Below are 21,112 nucleotides of genomic sequence, written 5' to 3' on the forward strand. Positions count from 1 at the left end.
CTGCTAACTTTATCAACCAAAGACTACCAACTAACAGCATAAAACCCTCTATCCATCGAGGACACTGCCGCAATAATGAAGACAATCCACTCAAGGGCTTCCATAGATCCCTGTTCCCACCATACATACAACCTGGGAAGAGGCATGATCAGCGATGCACTTACTTCCATCATCAACATCTGCCACAAAACTGCCACCTTCCCAGATAGCTTGAAACACGCCATAATTACCGCCCTCTTCAAAAAACGTTAGCCAGTCCTGAAGCAACTACCAACGGATCTTGCTGTTCCCCTTCCCAACCAAAGTCATTGAAAAGACCATAAACAGACAGCTTTCGGACCACCTAGAATGCCCCAAACTCCTGGAAGACTCGAATTCCGAAACAGCAAAAGCACCCAATCAGCCCTCCTGGCAGCCAGGGACAACATACTCACCTTCCTCGAACCATGGACCGACTGCAGCCTTCATCTTCCTTGTACTCTCCTCCACTTTTAACACCATCTCCCACAATGCACTCATCACCAAACAACACACAGTGGGAATACAAGGACCAGCACCCAAATGAATAGCTTTGTTCCTCTCTGGAAGAACACGAGTCAGGCTCTCGCTGTTCACATCAGAACCCAAGGAACTCATCTCAGGACTCCCATAGGGATCATCACTCAACCCCACACTTTTTGACATATACATGACACCTCTGGCAAACATCATTAGATCCCACAGAATCAACATCATCTCCTACACCAATGACAATCAGTTTATTTTTTTCCTCTCTGATGACACTGTCACCACTGAGACAAGCTTCAAACAATGCATGGCCAGTGTGACAAATTGGATGAAGGAAAACTGCCTCAAGATTACCACCAACAAAACTGAAGTGCTGATCTTTGGGAATAAGTTGGTCTTGGACACACACCCACCCTAACTGACCACAATAGGATCCTAGGCCTGTTTCTGGACACCAACCTCACCATGAAGTCCCAAATCAAAGCTGTCACCTCTCATGCTTCCACATTCTCTGCATGTTATGTAAACTCTTCAAGTAACTCACACGTACCATCACACAGGCCCAATCACAAGCAAATTGGACAACAGCAACGCACTACATGCTGGCATCCTGACCCATCTACTTCACAGACTTCAAACCATCCAAACCGCCACCGCCGAACTGGTTCTTGACCTCCTGCGCCAAACCTGCACCATACCCATTCCTTGGAGAGCTCCATTGGCTCTCCATCCAGAATTGCTGCTTGTTCAAACTTCTCACACATGCATTCAAGTCATCACAGAACATGGGACCTGCATTGCTCAATCACCATCTTCACTTCCAACAACCCACTAGACAACTTCACTCAGCATCACTGTCACTCGCACACACACCCAGCATCCAAAGAAGCAGAATGGGAGGCAGATCATTCTTTTACCAAGCTGCCTATTCCTGGAATGACCTGCAAGAAGCTGAGTACCTGGCTTTTCAACTACGCTTCTTGCAGGACAATCAACACTGCCTGTATTTATGCCCAGCCTCACCATACGCCTGTACTCACCTACTCAGCACCAGGATACCCTAAGGGGTCACAAGCATTGCTTCACAAATCCACCTCACATTACAACCTTTGCCTGCTTAAGATCTTAATCTTCAAACAAAATATTTCAGAATAGAAAAACAAGTGCAATAAACTGCTAAGTGGACTTTGAGGAAAAAAAAACAAAAAAAACATAAAGACCTGCAGAACTGTTCAAAGCTGCCAGCTTACTAAAAACATAAACTGTTTACCTCACATTTTTTCAGCTACCATACTGATAACTGCACCTCAGTTGTTGTCACGCATAACATGGAAACACTTCCCATATAGAATAAAAACAAAGAAAACACATTTCCAACTATTCACCCACACACAGCGTAGCAAAGCATCCATGTAGGCATTCGCTTCAGAACACCAGATATGACTAAAACGCCATTTATAAATGCTGCAATACAGTACTATGAAAACCATGTTCTATCTTTTTTTCAGGCACTGAACCACCTTATCATATTTGTTGCATGCCACCACTTGCCTCCAAGATCCTACAAAGAATGATTGTCGACCTCGTTTTAGACGAAACTTTAAAAAATGCTGACAAAGGCCAGTGTTGCCAGCTCTGATCAAATGACACGCCTCCACTCAACGAACTTTCAAGCTCGGGAAGGTTTGGCTATGGTTTATGGTTGATTGCCAAACTAAGTTGTTATGTAAATCCTGCTAATGCAAACACTATTGGGAAAGTTTGTTCAACATTTCTTGAGCCTGCAACCTCCAGAGTGCTGAGGAAACGGCATTATCAGGACAGAAAAGGAAACTAGGTCAAGAAAGAAGTGTTATCAGAAGGCGAAGAGTTGTGTCCAAACCAGTGAGTATAAGTCGCACCTCTCTGTGCTTCGGGTCATCTCTTCTCTGCTGTTTGGTGTCAGCTCTATTTAAAGTTAACTTTTGAACCAACCATTTGAGCTTTTATGAACGTTTCTAGGACTTTAGTAAAGAATATGAGATTTGGTACTAACTGTTATACGTAAGTTTTTCGTTGATTGTTACTTACCAGTCCAGACCTATAAAATCTATCCAGTGCTTAATTTATAAATAAAAAGGTGCTGGTGCTAAAAGCTCTCCTCCTAAACACGCGGCTGCTGCAATTAAAAGCGCGAGCACATAATACTGAGGCAGAGTAATCCTGAAGTCATCTCGGGCCTCTTCAATCCATTAACAGCCACTCCCTGCTCCTTCAGCTTACCCTTGCAGCTGCCTGCTTTTACCCTTTCTGACTCTTCTTCTGTTTTTCTCTTCCTCGTCTTTCCCACGTGTCTTTTGCTCACAGTAAATGCCTGAGACACAAAACTAAGCGCCGGCCCTCAGAAATAAGTGCCGGTGCTCAGCACCAGAAACAACAAGCACAAATTAAGCACTGAATATATCTATAACATACTGTAAAGTTCGAGCGGAAAACAATGAAAGGGTTATAATAACTGTTTGCCATCCAGTCATATCTTTTAATTGTAATTTTCTTAATGTGAAATGTTAGATAAGTAGACCAGGTTGCTAAACTGTTTATATGACCCTTGCAAGAAAGTTAAAATAAAGGTTTAAAAACTATTGCCGCTGATATACTTTATACAAAATTTCACAACTTATAGGTCATCCAGTTATTAGGAGATGTCTTAACACAACTTTCACAGACACTAGCAAGGTATTCCCCCTATCTTTAGTTGCAGGTTCAAATCTTGGAAACTTTTGAAGCAGATTTTTTTTTTCACAAGAGGGGGATTTTGCCTTATCACAGATTGGTCGGCGGGAGCACCGCCAACAGGCTGGCGGTGCTCCGCAGGGCATTCTGACCGCGGCGGTACAGCCGCGGCCAGAAACGGAAAGTCGGCGGTGTACCGCCGACTTTCCGCTGCCCATGGGAATCCTCCATGGCGGCGCAGCTTGCTGCGCCGCCATGGGGATTCCGACCCCCTCACCGCCATCCTGTTCCTGGCGGTTTCGACCGCCAGGAACAGGATGGCGGTGAGGGGTGTTGTGGGGCCCCTGGGGGCCCCCGCAGTGCCCATGCCAACGGCATGGGCACTGCAGGGGCCCCCGTAAGAGGGCCCCACTTTGAATTTCAGTGTCTGCTCAGCAGACACTGAAATTTGCGACGGGTGCTACTGCACCTGTCGCACACCTTCCACTCCGCCGGCTCCATTCGGAGCCGGCTTCATCGTGGAAGGGTGTTTCCCACTGGGCTGGCTGGTGGCCTTTTGGCGGTCGCCCGCCAGCCCAGTGGGAAACCCAGAATGACCGCCGCGGTCTTTTGACCGCGGTACGGTCTTCTGGCGGTCCCAGCCAGGCCGGCGGCTACCGCTGCCGGCCAGGGTCAGAATGACCCCCTTTGTCTTATCACAGACCCCAAACTTGTACGATTGCCACAGCTAAAATTAGCCGCTGATCCATTTATTGACTGTTTAGTAGTTCTTGCACAGTAAATGTTAATACATCATCAATAGATCATAATAAATCATTGTTATTCACATTAATGCACATTAATGCATAACCTTGGGGAAGTCGTCAAGTTTTCACTGGTACGGTTGACGGTTAAATTGATGCTATAGTTAGGTGAAACTCAAAGTTTTAAACTCTGCAAACCAGTGAAGTGCACTAGTTATTGTTAACTGAAGAAACTATTGCACCCCTTCCATTCACAGTGTTGCCATAAATGTAATTTCAGATGTCATTGGTGATGTTATTAATGTCGTCATAGGGCAAGTCATGGTTGGTGTTAAATGTGAGCGCATAAGCAGTGTATGGGGAGGGCATGAGCTCCTATTTACTCTCTGATTTGAATATCTAATATACTTACTTCCCTGTCAGGGAAAAAGCTTTGCAAACAAAACATGGATAGATTCTCCAACCTAAATCTCTTGTACAATTGCAAATGATAGTCATGAAATCAGAGAACAAATTTATGAGAGCTTCCATGAGCTAGAAAGTCTTGTTTCCTGTGTGCCAGTAGGCAAGCCTTCTTTATTCATATGTGCTAATTCAGTGTGGATGATAAATTCCGCTCCGCCAACAGAGTTGGCATAATTTCACCCATTCCAAGTTACCCTTGTTTGCAGAGTCCTGGCTAAATTCCACCAACTTCCGTGTGGAGGAGTTTTTTCTCATACATGACTCGCCAATGTAAAGTTGATGAGCATGAGTGAGAAGTGGTATACCCTAGTGCGATGGAGGGCACCTGGCAAGATTTTCTAATGCGAAACGGTTGCAGACGGTCACAACCATTTGTGGTGAGCAATCTGCCACTCACGCAGAAAATCTATTAGAACGGCATCAAAATCAACTTGAGCAGCAGTGACCTCTGGAGCACCCCATGGTGGTATTTCTGCTGATTGTTCAGCACAGAACGAGCTCCTGGCACGAAAAATCAGTGAGAGCTGTGTGACATGACAATTTCTGCTTTGCCAAGGCTTGTTTGTAGGAAATTGAGTTAAAACTTGGTGGGGGGTCGGTACCTACCTCAGATAATAACCACAGTCCTTGTTATTGTGAATCATTAAAGTCACTAAATTAACCTGAGCTCAACCTACTGGTATCTACAGCACAGAGCAGACAGGTTTAACTTGGAGTTAATTAGCAAGGTATTTTTACAGTACTACAGCAGTAATAAAGTTAAAATGCAAAAGAACAAAACGTCCCAACATTAATTGGAAAAATAGAGTCAAATTTAATAAACAAAATGAGAAAAAACCAATAATGGAAACTGGATATATCAATTTTTAAAGTTTTATGTAGGAATATCACCAAGAAGCAAAAAGTGGCAATAGTAGTCAATGGAAGTGGTAGAACAAGGCCTCTGTGCAATTTGACACTGACAACTTTGAAGTGAATGCAGGTGTTGTCTCGCTGTTTGATAGAGAAGCAACCATTAAATCTACTCGCAACAGTGGTGCTCCAGGCCCTAATGGCATTCCAGCTTCCTTTTTTAAATCTATGGTGGATCAACAGATGACAAGTTTATGGCCTCTTTACCACTCATGCTTCACTAACAATATCTTGCCAGATAGCAGCAGAGACTCGCTTCTGGGCCCTATACATGAAAAGGGGTCAAACAGATAACCTCAAACGTTTGCCTCATTGCTTTGTTGGTTGTCAATGGCAAAGTATATGCAAAGTTGTTTTTAAAAGAGCTGGACAAGTGGGCCATGGAGAAAAGACTAATTCCTTTTTTCCAAACTGGATTTGTCAAAAGCTGTAGCACTGAAGACAATTTACTCATGCTCTCAATCCTCGCGGAGAACACCCTGGGCAGTAAACAGAACCTGCTACATGCATGTTTATAAATTTTACCACAGCCTTTGACAATGTCAATACGGGTAAACTTTGGGCAAAACTGAAAGAATTTGGCATTCTGCAATGCCTATTGAAGGCTATCACTGGTCTATACTCAAATATGTGGTCCAAACTACCTTCCAAACGTGTCACATCAGAGAAAATATTTACAAACATAGGGCTGAAGCAAGATTGCTTATTTTTCTCCCCTCCTATTAACTTATACCTTGCAGACTTGTGAAAAGCCCCTCCTCCAAAAAAAGCTTACCCCCTAAAATTTGCAAAAGTAAAGATCAACATTCTACTGTATTCTGTTGGTTTTAACCAGAGTGGGCCTCTAAAAGCAATTAGATCAACTTATAATATATTGCACGGGCAAATACCTCAGAATCAACAAGTCCAAAACAAAGATGATCATTTTTGAAAGAAAGAAAAAAAAAAAGAATGGTCTCTAGCTGTTTGGTATCAAATCCATTGAGATGTTGTCATTCTACAAATATTTAGAGGTTTGGTTTGAGGAGAGCGGGCGTGCAGTACTGCAGAAAACATTATTAGGAATGCAGCTATCTTTCTACGCACATTTTGCCATCTCCTTAAGAATGTTTCATGCCATGATATAAGTCAACTGTGTAAAGGGATGGAGCGTGAATTTATTCCACTACCTTTACATGTGTTTAAAAAGTAGACTGAGTGACTGGCTTGAGATAACACAGTGTGAGTGTAATCGACATGCAATTGAGACTCCCTCATGCCTCCTACCAAGCACAGGTAAGACTAGAGATGAACATGACTAGATGTAAAGCAGTCATTCAGGCCAGATTTCTTTCTTATTGTTATAAGTTAAAAAGAACGGACCTGACCATTTTGAAGGTTTATCGTTGGTCAACGATAAACAAAAGGCCCCAGTTGGTTACTTTATTTTGAAAGCCCTATAAAACAATCTGAAGTCAGGGACCTCTGAATGAAGGAACTACTTGATGAACTGTTTTCCAAAATACTAAACAAACAGGCTAAACAGCTATCAGTTAACCAGGATGTTGAAGATCTAAGCAAACAATTGCATATTTTGTTGTTTGCCATGTTATACGATCTTCGGAGGGTTCCACGCTATCTTAAGCAGCCTTGGTCACTTGAATGAAAAATAACATTTATGAGATATTGTTTTGCAATGATTCCATAGAGAGCATTTTATATGCCAAGGTTCAGATTGTTCTTGTTGTTTGTGTGGAGCAAAATCAGAGTTACTGAGCCATGTCAACTGTATCTGCCCTAGCCTTGGTGTCGGAAATGGCCCTCTCTATAAGGTAACCTCCAAAACTGTTGCCTTCCTCCTCTAACTTTTTGCCGGCTTTTTGCTTGTTAACCTCAGGACTCTGTGTACTTTCCCACTACTAACCAGGGCTAAAGTGCTTGAGCTCTCTCCGTAAAACATGATTTTATTGGCATACAACTGATTGTCATATTTCATTTACATGTAAGACCCTTATAGAGTGGTATACCGTGTACCCAGGGCCTGTAAAATAAACGCTACCAGTGGGCCTGCAGCACTTATTGTGCCACCCGATTAAGTAGCACTTTACAACATGACCCAGACCTGCCATTGCAGCCTGAAGGCAGAGTCCCACTGCCATATCAATGTGGCATTTAAAACCCTTTGCCAAGACTTAAACTACCCTTTTACTACATATAACTCATCAAAAATGTAGGCCCAGGTAGCCCAAATGGCAGGGTGCTGTGTAGTTAAAAGATATGACATATACTTTTAAGCTCTACATGTCAGAGTAGTGAAAAACTCCCAAATACGTTTTTCACTACTGTGAGGCCTATCCCTCGCATAGGATAACGTAGGGGATTCCTTATTATATTTAATTTGTTGTAATTTCTAAACCAGATGAGATAGCTTTGTCATGTTTGGTACCTATGAACTTGTAATGATTAACCCTCTTTAATGGCAAAGTGAATTTATCATTACAAGTTTGAAAATGCCACTTTTAGAAACTTGGCATTTTCCTCCGCTTAGCTCTCTGTCTCTGCAGCCTGCTGTAGGTCACATGATTGGGTGTGACTAACAGTTAGAACTTTGTGAATTCCTCTTAGAAAGTCACAAAATAGTGGGATTAGTTGAGCCTGAATGGGCCATTAGCTGACTTCATGGGGTGATGGAACTAAGCACAACCTCACTTACACCTGAATAGGCTAGACATTGAGACCACAAAATAGGCCTACCTACTGACTGTATTGTCAGTAGAACCAGCTAGAAGCCAGGAAATGGGAAGCAGGAACCTCCTGGAACTTCAAATAACCCCTATGGAACCTTCTTTCAACTTCTAGGAGCAGGGCACCAGGGTATAAACATTAGAGTCGTAGACCCACTCTTCATTTTATTACTGGACCTGTGGAAGGACTCTAAGAAGACTGTCTGCTGCTCTGACCTGCTGTGCACTCTGCCAGATTGCTGCTATACATGGAAGGACTGCTTTGCTGCATGGAAACTGCCTTGAACCTTCAGACGCCAGCCTTGTTGTGGAGCCCAGCATCTTCCGCTGCACCCAGGACTCCAAGGGCTAGTTTTGCTGACCTCCTGTTAGAGCCACAGGCTCCAACATCTTGAACCCACACCTGGACCCAGCCTGTGTGAGGCCTGAACTTCCAAGTGGACTCCACCCACTTCTGGACCCTTGGATGTGGTGCTATAGGTGCCTACATGGCCATTTTGGAAACTGAGGACTTGATATTTTGTACCTTAAACTTAAAAAATAACTCAAGTTCTACTAGTTGGATTTTGTGATTTTGGTGTCAGATAATTTATTAATATGTACTCTATTTACCTAAAATTGGTTTTGGTTGCAAATAATTTATTAATATGTACTCAATTTTCCTAAATTGGTTTAGGATTTTTATTGTGTTGTGCATGCACTGTATTGCTTTTTGTGTGCTGTATAAATACTTAGCACATTTCCTCTAAGTTTAGCCTGACTGCTTTTTGTGCCAAGCTACCCATGGTTAAACACATGTTAATTTAGTGACTTTTTGTGTTTCAACCAGCAAGTGATTGTGGCTGTTGCTTGACCAGGACTCACATCCCAGTCAACCAGCGACCCATTTTCTCCCACACGTTACACCTTGAAAATACTGGCTTCAACCAATGTTTAGATAACTATCCATTAGAGCTTGTCAGGTAGCAATGGAGAACTGCCACACAGGTAAATCCAGCCAGTTTCCCTCCCGCTTCTTTAAAATTATTACTTTTTTTTCAGAAAACTGAACAATTGTGAGTAGCCTCTTTCCCAATTTTTAATTAGAATCTTAATTTTATTTTGCACATGACCTTTTTCATGTTCATTAAGTATGTGATTGCACAGTGCCACTTTTGGTCCTTCTTTCATATTCAGGTGATATAGTGAATTTCAGCATCAAGTGTCTGTAATATTTATTTCAGTTTTTTTTTTTACTAATCAGCGATTTGATTTTTAATTTACTTTCTGCCTATGCTATCAATCATATGAATATTTCAATTCTGATGAACTCTGCTTGTGACTCCTGCTGATCCATGCTATATAAATGTTTTGCAACAATTCTAATTAATGCTTGCAGTAAAATATTACTTACTGACACAGACTGTGGTGCACCACAGGTCATATACACTATCCAGGTGTGTCCTGGTCAAGGATTTTACCTTCTAACTTTAGTCCTTGCAATCTCCAACCACCGGAGGAGTGCACTTCTAAAGCCCCCAGGACCTCGGGGAGATCCTTAGAGACTCACAGGGTGGCAGGCAGAGTCCACTCCAGATCCAGTTATCACAGATCAGCTGGTCACTTGCAAGAAAGGCCTATTGGGCCTAGTGGTATCCCTGTAGCTTGAATTGGAGATCAGCCCTATGATCCTTGGAGTCCACTTCTTTGTCCTGGCTACAAGAAAGAAAGCAGGTCCAGTATTCCAGGGCTTCCCTCAAGTTGCAGACAGCAGGGTTAGTTCTCTTCTGATATTCCTCAGGTCACAGAATGTTCTGAGATGGGTGCCTAGAGATGCCACATTTATGTTTGGCACAAACTAGTATGTGGGAATGACCCATTTGGACTCCCTTACCTATGGGATAAAGGTACCCTGAGCTAACTCTAACCACTTTAGGCATTTTCAAGATGGCCAAAGTCTTCATTCACACTAAATTTGGGTTCTGGGGACTTAGGGTGTGTGCAGGGAGTGTACTGTGGTAATCATTGTGTCCTTCCACATCAAACACTTGAATCCAGTTTTGGACAGGCCCTATACCCCCAACAAACCCAGAGACAGAATAAAGGTGGGCTTTCAGTAACCACACCATATTTCACACTTGTCCCTCTTTTGAGGTATACTCCACATATTATATGCAAATCCAGCTGAACTGACAAATAAACTGTTACATTGTAATGTCAAAAATAGGCCCACTGGGATTGGGGCCTGATGGCTTGGGAAAAAAAGAAGGACCCTGCCCACGGGTCAGTGAACATTTACCTGTGACAGCGGAGGCCTCTTTGAAGTGCACCCCAAGTATCATATGAAATACCCAAGCAACCAGCTAAGCAGGTCTTGACATTCCAGCAGGAGCTAGCTCTGTGATGATATGAAGATGCCCACTGTGATGGAGGCCGTCTATCTGGTGGGGGATGGGCGGGGACAAAAGAGGGGTGCAGGCCTTAAGCCTTAGTTGCATCTGCATGTGATAGGATAAGCCTATTTGAAAGTTCACAAAGTCCTCAGGCCCAGTCCACAAACCATCCTGTCAAGGACACAACAAAACCTTCTGACACCCAAGGCCTTTTGTCCCTGTCTTAGGGTAAGTCCTGATTCATGCCTATTGAGATGATAATTACTGGCTTGTAGAAGTGGGAGAACAAAATGTAGATTTACCTTCCAGGAATTTCAAGCAGTTTGAAACTTTTCTTTACCAAATATATATTACAAATTCACCTTCCTCAGTGAATGGGGCTTGTAATGTATATTTCCAGAGGTCCAAAAATGTTATTTGTAGCTGTTTCCTACACAGAGATGATGTTTATTAAACTTAATATTGGATCCCAGTGCATTCCTTTGGAATGGCCAACCCTGCTACACTGAAAATAGTTTTAAAACATTTTCGCTGTAAGGGTATGTTTACCATCGCACTTTACATGTCCTACTTTTAAATACAATGCAACATGACCTATGGGAAATATGGCCTAATTAGAGGTGGCTTGTTATATTTTTAAAGGAAGATTTAGACCCGTAAAAAGGATTTATTTTGACAGGTCAAATGTGCAGTTTTCAAACATTACAGCCAGGCTGCAATGCTAGATCTTCAGCATCCCAGAGAGGGATAGCAAGTACTAAATAAATGCTGCAACTCAATACAATACCATGGACATATATGATTTCTCTTTCTTTTAGGCGATGGATCACCTCATGTCATTTGTTTCACAACACTGCATCAGCCCCACGTTTACTAAATCATGTTTAACACTTGCTCTACCTCGAAAGCTAAAAGCTACCTTCAAGATTCCATAAAGAATGATTGTCCACTTTGTTTAAGGTGAAACAAGAAAACCCTGCAAAAAAACACTGCAGTGCGTGGCAGCTATGTTCACATGATGTGTCTGCATGGAATGAACTTTCAAGCTCAGGCAGATTTGGTTATTATTTATGGGCGGTTGGCCAAGCTAAGATATTGTGTAAATTCTTCTGATGCAGATACTGTTGGGAAAGTGAATCCAAGCTTTATTGAACCTCCAGGCTCCAGAGAGTTAAGGAAACTGCACTGTCAAGACAGGAAAGGAAGCTACGTCAAGCAAGAAGTGCTATAAGAAGACTAAGGCCCTCATTACAACCCTGGCGGTCGGTGTTAAAGCAGCGGTAACACCGCCAACAGGCCGGCGGTAAAAAAAATGAGATCACTACCACGCCGGAAACCGCCAACATAGACAGCCACTTTAACACTCCGACCGACACGGCGGTAGCAACAAACACTGTGGCAGTCACCATCAACAGACAGGCGGAAGACAATGTACCGCCCACACTATTATGAGAGGCCAATTCGCCAGCTTTTCCAGGGTGGTACCAACACCATCAAAAGCACAGCGGAAACAGTACATCGAAGGGGAACCACTCACCTTTCAACACTCCACGAAGAACCAGGACTCCAGGGAGCCTGAATTGCAGATCCTCCCCATGTTGGTGTATCTTCTCATACACCACGAAGTAGAAAGAAGGAGGTGGCGGTGACACCGGTGAGTAGTGCACCTAGCACACAGGGGAGGGGAGGAGGAAAAAGAGAGTGACACACACACGCTGCACGTAACACCGCCACCCCCCACCCTCACCCACAACATACACACAGACATCCAACAACAATACTGATACACCCCGTCACACCCTGGAAGAATGCAAGGACAAAAGGAAATGAGTCTAACCAGTGTTATATTGGAACATTCAGATATAGCAGTAGAATTTAAATAAACATTACATACACATTTTACATTGTATACACAAGGCCATACACTGTCCCTTGTAAATGTCCATGGACCAGTGGTCCAGAAAAGCATGGGCGAAGCCAACACATGACATCTGCCTCAAAACAGAGAGAACACTGCAGGGGCATCAGGCCCAAAAAAACACAGGCACCACAGAGGGAAGGGGAGGGGGGCACCATAGCCAGAACATGGTACGACGCCACTACCCCTCGAGGGGCCTCCATGCCCACTGCTTGGTCCTGGGGAGTGCAAGGCCACAGTCTCTCAAGTGGGTGGTTTGCCCACTGTTTGGTCCTGGGGTCTGCAAAACCACAGTCTCTCTAGTGGGTGGGTTGCCCACTGCTTGGTCCTGAAGAGTGCAAAGCCACAGTCTCTCAAGTGGGTGGGTCGCCCACTGTTGGTCCTGGGGAGTGCAAAGCCACAGTCTCTCTAGTGGGTGGTTTGCCCACTGCTTGGCCCTGGGGAGTGCAAAGCCACAGTCTCTCGAATGGATGCCTTCCTCCACTGGTTCTGGAGGGGGCTATGTGCCCAGAGTTCTTGATCCTGCCAAGGTTTGGGGGAGTGGATGCATCTATCCACTGGTTCTTGAGGGGGCTTTGTGCCCAGAGTACTTGATCCTGCCAAGGAGGGGGTCAGTGGATGCATCTATCCACTGGTTCTGGAGGGGGCATTGTGCCCAGTGATGCTGCAGCTTGGGTGTGGCAGTTACCCTCCTGTCACCTGGGTGTCTCAGCCACGAGATGTACATGGAGCAGGTAGCATGATACTCCATTAAAGCAGAGCCACACTCCATCCTGCGCCGACTTAGGCTGCCAACAGCTGCCTGTGCCAGTGCTGGTGGTGGTGCCTCAAGTGGCGTGTCCAGGGTCCAGGATGCCACCTGCATCCTCGGACAGCTGCCCACTGGTAATGCTGTTGACGTCCGATAGAGTGGTACCGGCTGGGCACGTGGCGGTGCAGATGGTGGTGCAGGTGGCGGTGGGTGCAGCGGTGGGTGCGGCGGACATGCTGCCGGTGCTGACCGTGGTGCAGGTGTCTGTTGTGGTGAAGGGAGACACCATACTGTCTCCGGCAGGATGGCAGTTCCTTGGGGAGGATGCTGCAGACTGACGTTGTGGCAGCAGCGGTGCAGGTGGCGGTGCAAGTGCCGGTCGTTGCGGCGGTGGTGACTGTTGTACAGGTTGCTGCCATTCCTGAGGAAATGATGGTCACCAGCCCCTCACCAGGAGGCATCGTGCCCTGAGGTAACTTGCTCTTTGTCTTGTGTCCCTTCCCCACCTTGGCAGTCACTGCTGGGACCTTGGCACTGTCCTCTCTGTGTTTTGCTGCGGCCTTGCTGGGTGGGTGGTGCGACTTTCCCCTGCTGGAAGCTGGCCCCTTTTTGACCTTGGTAGGTGGCGGAATCGGGTGCTCCTTCACATCTTTAGGTAGCACACTGGCAGCTCTGACGGGTGCCCCCTTCAATCTGCACGGATCACAGCAGACACTTATGTGGTGGCTGAGATGATGGGCTAGGATCTCGACATCCTGGCTCTGGGGATGGGCGGGGGGAGGTGTAGGGAAGAGGTTAAAGTTAGCTAGGAAACGTTTTTGAGACACACTGGGATGGGAAGATGGAGGGGTTGTTAGAGTGGAGGAAGAGGTAGTGGTTGTAAGAGGTGTACGTCTGCTGAGTTTGGGTGAAGGTGCATGGGCTGGAGGCTGTTGTGAGGTGGATGGCTGCTGAGTGGATGTGTGCCTGCGTTTGTGTACTTTGGGAGGAGGGCTCACAGACACACTGGGAGAGGACACAGGGGACGTGTGAATGGTAGTGGGGGTTGTGATTTCATGTGAGAAGTGTGTTGTGATGGGCATGCTGGTGACGGAGGCAGTGGCTGATGATGTAGTGCATGCAGGTGAGAATAGAGATGAGACTGGGAGGGAGGTGGAGGACGTGGAGGAGGGGGACACAGTGGAGGAAGTGGATGTTGGTATGTGTGCATGGGTATGGTGCTTGTGTGAGTGCCTGTGTGATCTGTGGTGCTTATGTTTTCCAGAGCCACTTTTGTCTGTTGATGTGTGTGCATGCTGGTCTGAAGGTGTGCTTGGGATAGGCTGAGTTAGAAGTGATTGGGTCTGGGTAGTGGAAGTTGGAGGGGGAGGCTAGACACAGGGACAATGGCTGCCATCAGTGCTGAGGCCAGAGCCTGAAATGCTCTCTGTTGGGCCGCCATGCCAGAACGAATGCCCTCCAGGTATGCATCTGTTTCCTGCAAATGCCTCTTGACACCCTGGATGGCATTCAGAATGGTTGACTGCCCAACATTGAGGGACCTCAGGAGGTCAATAGCCTCCTCACTGAGGGCCGCAGGGCTGACTGGGGCAGGGCCTGAGGTGCCTGGGGCGAAGGAGATGCCCACCCTCCTGGGTGAGCGGGCACGGGAAACACACTGAGGGGCTGCTTGGAGGGCGGTACTGGGAGCTTCCATCAGAGGAGGAGTCGCTGGTGCTGTTATCCCCTCCTGTCCCGTTTGTGGAGCTCCCCTCGCCCTCCGTCCCAGTGGTGCCTTCACATTTCGTGGATTCACCCTCATGAGCCATGTGGGATGCAGCTCCCTCTGTCACCGGTGCCTCTGCTCCTCCACCAGATGATGCTAATGCACACATGGACAGGGTGACAAAAAAATGGGGGGGAGAGACAGAGGATACACTTGGTCAATGCCAGCAACACCACTACCGTTGGCGGATACAACACAAAGGAAGCAGCCCTATGCACTAGGACATGCACTACCAGTTACTAAGATAGTCACCAGCCCATGGGGTGCAATGCCTAACACCATTAGCTGCACACCTGAAACCCACAAGACCCTGCCCATTAGAATATGCCTACTAACATTATTGGGGATTGAGTGCTTCGGAGCCTGGCCAACAATGGAACTACCCTGCCATGTTTGCCCTGGCCTAGGGGCACCCACAGCCCTCATCCCCCACCCAGGTACCTCCTAACGCACGCAAAGTCAGCTTTCTGATTCTGTACTCACCCCCTCGTGCCTGCTGTGATGCCTTCAAGCTCCCATCCAACTCCATGATAGGCCACCGCTAGGATGCGGGACATCAGGGGGGTCATGGTGCGACAGGCACCCCTTCCACGTTGGGAGGCCATCCCCAGCTGGGCCTCTGCCGTCTTCTTGGTCCAGCGGTGCAGGTCCTCCCATCTCTTGCGGCAGTGGGTGCTCCGTCTGTGATAGACCCCCAGGGTCCGCACTTCCTTGGCGACGGCACGCCAAAACACCTTTTTTCTGGTGGGCGCTGACCTAGAGAGAAGGTACAGGAGGAAAGGAAATTACTTACCCGTTATACCATTGCCCACCAGTTCCCACCCATGCCCTGACGCACATATACTGACTATCCTCACATGCAGCACTCAGCCCACCCCCCAACATGTGGCTTACATCCACACCACTCCAAACAGGCACTGCCCATGCATCATGCTCACAGAGTGTACTTACCTCTTTGTCTGGAGGACCGTAGAGTAGCGTGTACTGGGGGAGGACCTTATCCACCAGTTTGTCCAACTCCTCCGCAGTGAGGGCAGGGGCCCTTTCCCCAGACACTGTAGCCATTGTCGCTTCCAGACTCAGGTCACAGCAGCACTTGCCGTGTAGGCCCTCTCCTGTTGATGGTCAGGTATCAAGTGAGTGAACAGATAGAAAATGGCGGTCATGTCAACGGCAGTGCATACCGCCACCGCCGGCGTACATCGCCATTGGCTCCTGGAACCCACAGGGCCCAATGATAACCAATGCGGAGTTGCATGGCGGTCTTCAACTGCCTACTGCGACGCTGCACAACGCCAGCGCAGTTACCTAATTTCCCATTGTCCCTCCTCACAAGTCAGGCAGCCGCCATTTCAGGGGTGCACATTGCATGGCACATAACTGCGTCACAGCACATATTGGCACTTATAGGGACTCACGATTTCACACATGGATTGTTTAACATGACCTCAGACACAGTTCTGCTAACTCTGTGGTAAATGACTCTCTGCTCACCGTTCTCCTCCATAGGCTACAACCACTGGGGCAGATGATGAGATGGCGGCATCCTCCGGTGTACAGACCCCTGGTGGACCTGTCGACAATGGAAGACAGACACATCATAATCACATACAGACTTGATCGTTCCACAATCCAAGAACTGTGTGCCCAATTGGAGCCCGACCTGATGCCATCTATCCGCCAAACCACAGGTATCCCCCTCTAGTGCAGGTCCTGTCAGTGCTCCATTTCCTGGCAAGTGGCTCCTTCAAAACTACAGTGGCCATGGCATCTGAGATGTCTCAGCCAGTGTTTTCTAACGTGTTGAGCAGGGTGTTGTCTGCCCTGCTGAAACACATGCACAGCTACATTGTGTTCCCCCAGGTGGATGATTTGGCCACAGTGAAAGCTGACTTCTATGCCCTAGGATATATCCCCAACATCATTGGTGCCATTGATGGTACACATGCAGCATTTGCCCCCCCACAGAAATGAACAAATATACAGAAATAGAAAGAGCTACCATTCGATGAATGTGCAAATGGTATGTTTGGTGGACCAGTACATCTCCCATGTGAATGCCAAGTATCCTGGCTCTGTTCATGATGCCTATATCTTGCGGAATAGCAGTATCCCTTATGTGATGGGCCAACTCCAGAGGCACCAGGTGTGGCTAATAGGTGAGCCCAAGGTCCCCACACAGTATGAGTAGGTGTCTAGGTATGGGGTAGTCCCTAAAGGTTAGTGTGTGTCTAACAGGTATCCCTCGAAATTTGCAGGTGACTCTGGTTACCCCAACTTCTCATGGCTACTGACCCCAGTGAGGAATGCCAGAACATGGGCAGAGGAAAGCTACAATGAGGCACATGGGTGAATTGAGAGGATGTTCGGCCTCATGAAGGCCAGATTCTGGTGCCTCCATCTAACAGGTGGCTCCCTGTACTACTCACCAAAGAAGGTGTGCCAGATCACCGTGGTATGCTGTATGTTGCACAACCTGGCATTGAGACGTCAGGTGCCTTTTCTGCTAGAGGATGAGCTTGGTGATGATTTTGTGGCAGCGGTGGAGCCTGTGGACAGTGAGGAAGAGGAGGCAGACGAAGAAGATATTGACAACAGAATGAACATCATCATGCAGTACTTCCAGTGACACACAGGTAAGAGACTGTAACTCCTCTTCACATTTCAGTATACTTTAGGACATTGTACATCGCAGCCTCTTAACCTCTGTCTATGGACACTGACTGTTCCCTTTGGATTTCCTTTTTTCAGATCTGTGTACCCCATTCTCCCTTCTGCTATGTGTACTGCTGCCCAACAATGTCATACATTGGTATGAGTAAATGTATACTTACAATACAAATTTTTGCTAATGTTGTGATAATACATTTGTGAAAAATCAGACTGACTCCAGATTGGTTTTTGATTAAAGGGTGTTTATTTAGGTGCTAATGGGTATAGGGGTATGTGCAAGGGGCTGGGGTGATGGTGGAGGAAGGTCCATGGTGGAGTCCAGTCTCTTGGTATCACAGGTGCATTGTCCAAAGGGGCATAGGAAGGGGAGCAATGGCAGTTCAAGGTGGACAGGGTAACAGAGTGAGACAGAAGGGTGACAATCAGGAGAGTCCTATTTTCTGGCAGGGTCTTGGCAATGTTCTCTGTCTTCTGCCTGGATCGCAGGGACCGTTTGCGGGGTGGTTCTCCTTCTGCAGGGGTTGGGGTGCTGGTGGCCTGTTGTTCCTGTGGCAGAGCCTCCTGTTCACTAGCGCCGGTGGAGATGAAAGGCTGTTCCTCGGTTTGGCTAGTGTCAGGGGCCCTTTGTTGGCCCACTGCCTTCCACATGGTCTTGCCCATATCAGCCAGCACCCCTGCTATGGTGACCAGGATGGTGTATATTTTGGTGATGTCCTCCCTGATCCCCATGTATTGTTCCTCCTGCAGCCGCTGGGTCTTCTGAAACTTGGCCAGTACTGTGCCCCTGGTCTCCTTGGAATGGTAATATGCTCCAATGATGTTGGAGAGTGGCTGCTGGAGAGTGGGTTCCCTGGTCCTGTCCTCCCCCTGTCGCACAGCAGTCCTCCCAGCTTCCCTGTTATCCTGTGCCTCTGTCCCCTGAACCGTGTGCCCACTGCCACTGACCCCAGGTCCCTGATCATCCTGGGTTAGTGGGGTTGTCTGGGGTCTCTGTAGTGGTAGACACACTACTGATTGACGTGTCCTGGGGACAGTGGCATGGGCCCACTGGGTGGGTGCTGTGGTCGTGTTTCCTGAGGGGGGAGGCTCTGTGGTTGTTTGGCACTGTGGCAGGGGTACCGACTGTCCAGAGGTCCCAGGTGTGCCAGGCTGGTCATCCTGATCCAGGCGTGCATAGCTGCTGTCATCACTGTAAGCCTCATCTGTGGGGAGAGTGGATATAGCTGGCACCTTCTGTCCGGTTACGTTGGGTAGGGGTCCTGTTGGGATGCAAATGCATTGTTATTGTATCTGTGTGTGCCATCTTGTGCAATGGGTGTGTTTCCCTGTATAAATGTGCTTGCACTGTCGTCTTGGCCTCGTGTGATTGCTGATTAGGTGGGCTGGGTGAGTCTATCTAGTATGCATGCTGTGGTGATGGGTGTCCATGCAGGTCTGTGATGGGTGTCCATGCATTGTTGTTGCATGCAGGGCTTGGTATTGGGATGGGTGGGTTGTGCTAGTGGGGGTATATGTGAGGTGTTGAAGTGAGGGGGTGAGGGTAGGGGTAGCAGTTTGTGATGGCATGCAGGTAGGGTGTGAGGGATAAAGTAGTAAAGATTTGATTTACCAGAGTCCAGTCTTCCTGCTACTCCTGCGAGGCCCTCAGGATGCAGTATTGTCGAGACTTGCTCCTCCCATGTTGTTAGTTGTGGGGGAGGAGGTGGGGGTCCACCGCCAGTCTCTGTACAGCAATCTGGTGTCTTGAAACCACAGAACGTACCTTCCCCCGTAGGTTGTTCCACCTCTTCCTGATGTCATCTCTGGTTCTGGGATGCTGTCCCACTCCATTGACCCTGTCAACTATTCTCTGCCATAGCTCCATCTTCCTTGCAATGGATGTCTGCTGCACCTTGATCCGAATAGCTGTGGCTGTGGATGATTTCCTCCACCATGACCCTGAGCTCCTCAGAAAACCTGGGGTGTCTTCGAGGTGCCATGATGTGGTGTGGGTGATGTGTGAGGTGATGTGTGGGGTGCTGTGTTGTGATGTATTATGTGATGTGCGTGGATGGTGTATATGTGATGGTATTCTGTGCCTCTGGATGATGGTGTGGTCTTTGCTTTTCTCTCTCTCTCTGCTTGTTCAAATGTTTTCGTTGTAAGGGGTTGTGGGTAATGTGGGTGTGTGTTTTATAGTGTTGTGAGTTTGTGGGTGTGGTGTGTGTATGTGTGTCCGGTGTGTGTATTTTGAATTTGTCCAATGTGGTGCAGTTTTGTAAGTGTGTGTGTATTTTGAGCGCTGCAGTGTGTACTGCCAATGGTCATGATACTGTGGGCGTCTTCCTGTTGGCGTGACCTTTGGTGTGGCGGACTTGTGGCGGTGTCTGTATTGTGGCGGATTTCTCTGTGTGGGTCTTAATACCCGTAGCTTAATACCGCCGCGGTCACGGTATGTTGGTGGCTGTCGGCACGGCGGAAAGTGGGATTTTCCGCCAGGGTTGTAATGAGGGCCTAAGACCTCTGTCTAAGAGAATGAGTATAAGTCACATCGCTCGCTTTGATCTCATCTCTTCTCCACTGTTGTGTGGTTTTGGATCTATTTACACCTAACTTTTAAACAACCTACTTTCTAGGACTTAGATAAAGAAGATGAGATTTGTTGTTAATTTTAATAAGTACATTTTTCGTAAGATGTTACAGATCAGTAAAGACCTCTAAAATATATTTGGGACAGTTTTAAAAATTAGATCGGAAAACAATTAAAGGGTTATAATAATAGTTTACCAGCCAATCATATCTTTTAATTCTTGTGTTTGTAATTGGGAAGTTTAAATAGGTTGATATGGCTGGTAACCTATTTTCTATGACCCTTCTAAGAAATGTATAATTGATGTTTGGAAGCTATAACTGGATTTGATATAAATTATAGAGAACTGTAGAGCTTGTAAAAAAGTTTGAACTGCTATTTATAAAAGTTAAACAATGCCAAACCTAAAAAAGCTCCTAAATACTGTCCATGATTATATTATCCCATTAATGCAAGGTGTCTTACTGCAAATTTCACAGAAATTGGCAAGGTTTTCATCGCCATCTTTAGTTGCAGGGTAAGTTTTAGAAACTTTTGAAGCAGACGTTTTTTACAAGAATTTCAGAGAGGGGACTTTTTCTTTCTCGCCTACCCTTAAATTGTACAATTGCTACAGCTAAAATTAGCCATTGATCCATTTATTGACAGATTACCAATTCTTACAGAGTAAATGATAATCAAACATCAATATCAATAGATCATCAATAAATCATTACGTATTATTTACATTAATGCATAGGCTTGTGGAAGTCGTCAAGGTAGTTTCCTCTTGAGTGTCCACAGATGCACAGATGAGATCTATAAACACAGAATTCATTTGTGTAAAATGGGTCAGTTGAATATGTGAAACAAAGGTTCCTTCAGAGTGGACATAGATAGATCCATGTATCTTTGTAATGGTAAACTAAATGTATATTCACTGGAAAAAAACAAAGAATATAGGTACATTATAGTTAGGTTCTGAATCTACCCGCACAAAACCATAGACGTTCAGCAGTGATA

At 46.5% G+C, this 21,112-nt stretch overlaps 1 protein-coding gene across 1 annotated transcript in view; it reads left to right on the top strand.

Annotated features, from left to right (window-relative positions):
* The first annotated feature begins 2,192 nt into the window (after nucleotides 1-2,192).
* Nucleotides 2,193-21,112, top strand: part of LOC138293043 (dimethylaniline monooxygenase [N-oxide-forming] 2-like) — a 525,123-nt gene continuing 506,203 nt past the window's right edge. The window contains exon 1 of the mRNA XM_069232032.1: nucleotides 2,193-2,391. The gene's annotated coding sequence lies outside the window, so the exon portion shown is untranslated. The remainder of the gene's footprint in view (nucleotides 2,392-21,112) is intronic.

Source organism: Pleurodeles waltl, chromosome 4_2, assembly GCF_031143425.1.
Source record: "Pleurodeles waltl isolate 20211129_DDA chromosome 4_2, aPleWal1.hap1.20221129, whole genome shotgun sequence".
NCBI lineage: Eukaryota > Metazoa > Chordata > Amphibia > Caudata > Salamandridae > Pleurodeles > Pleurodeles waltl.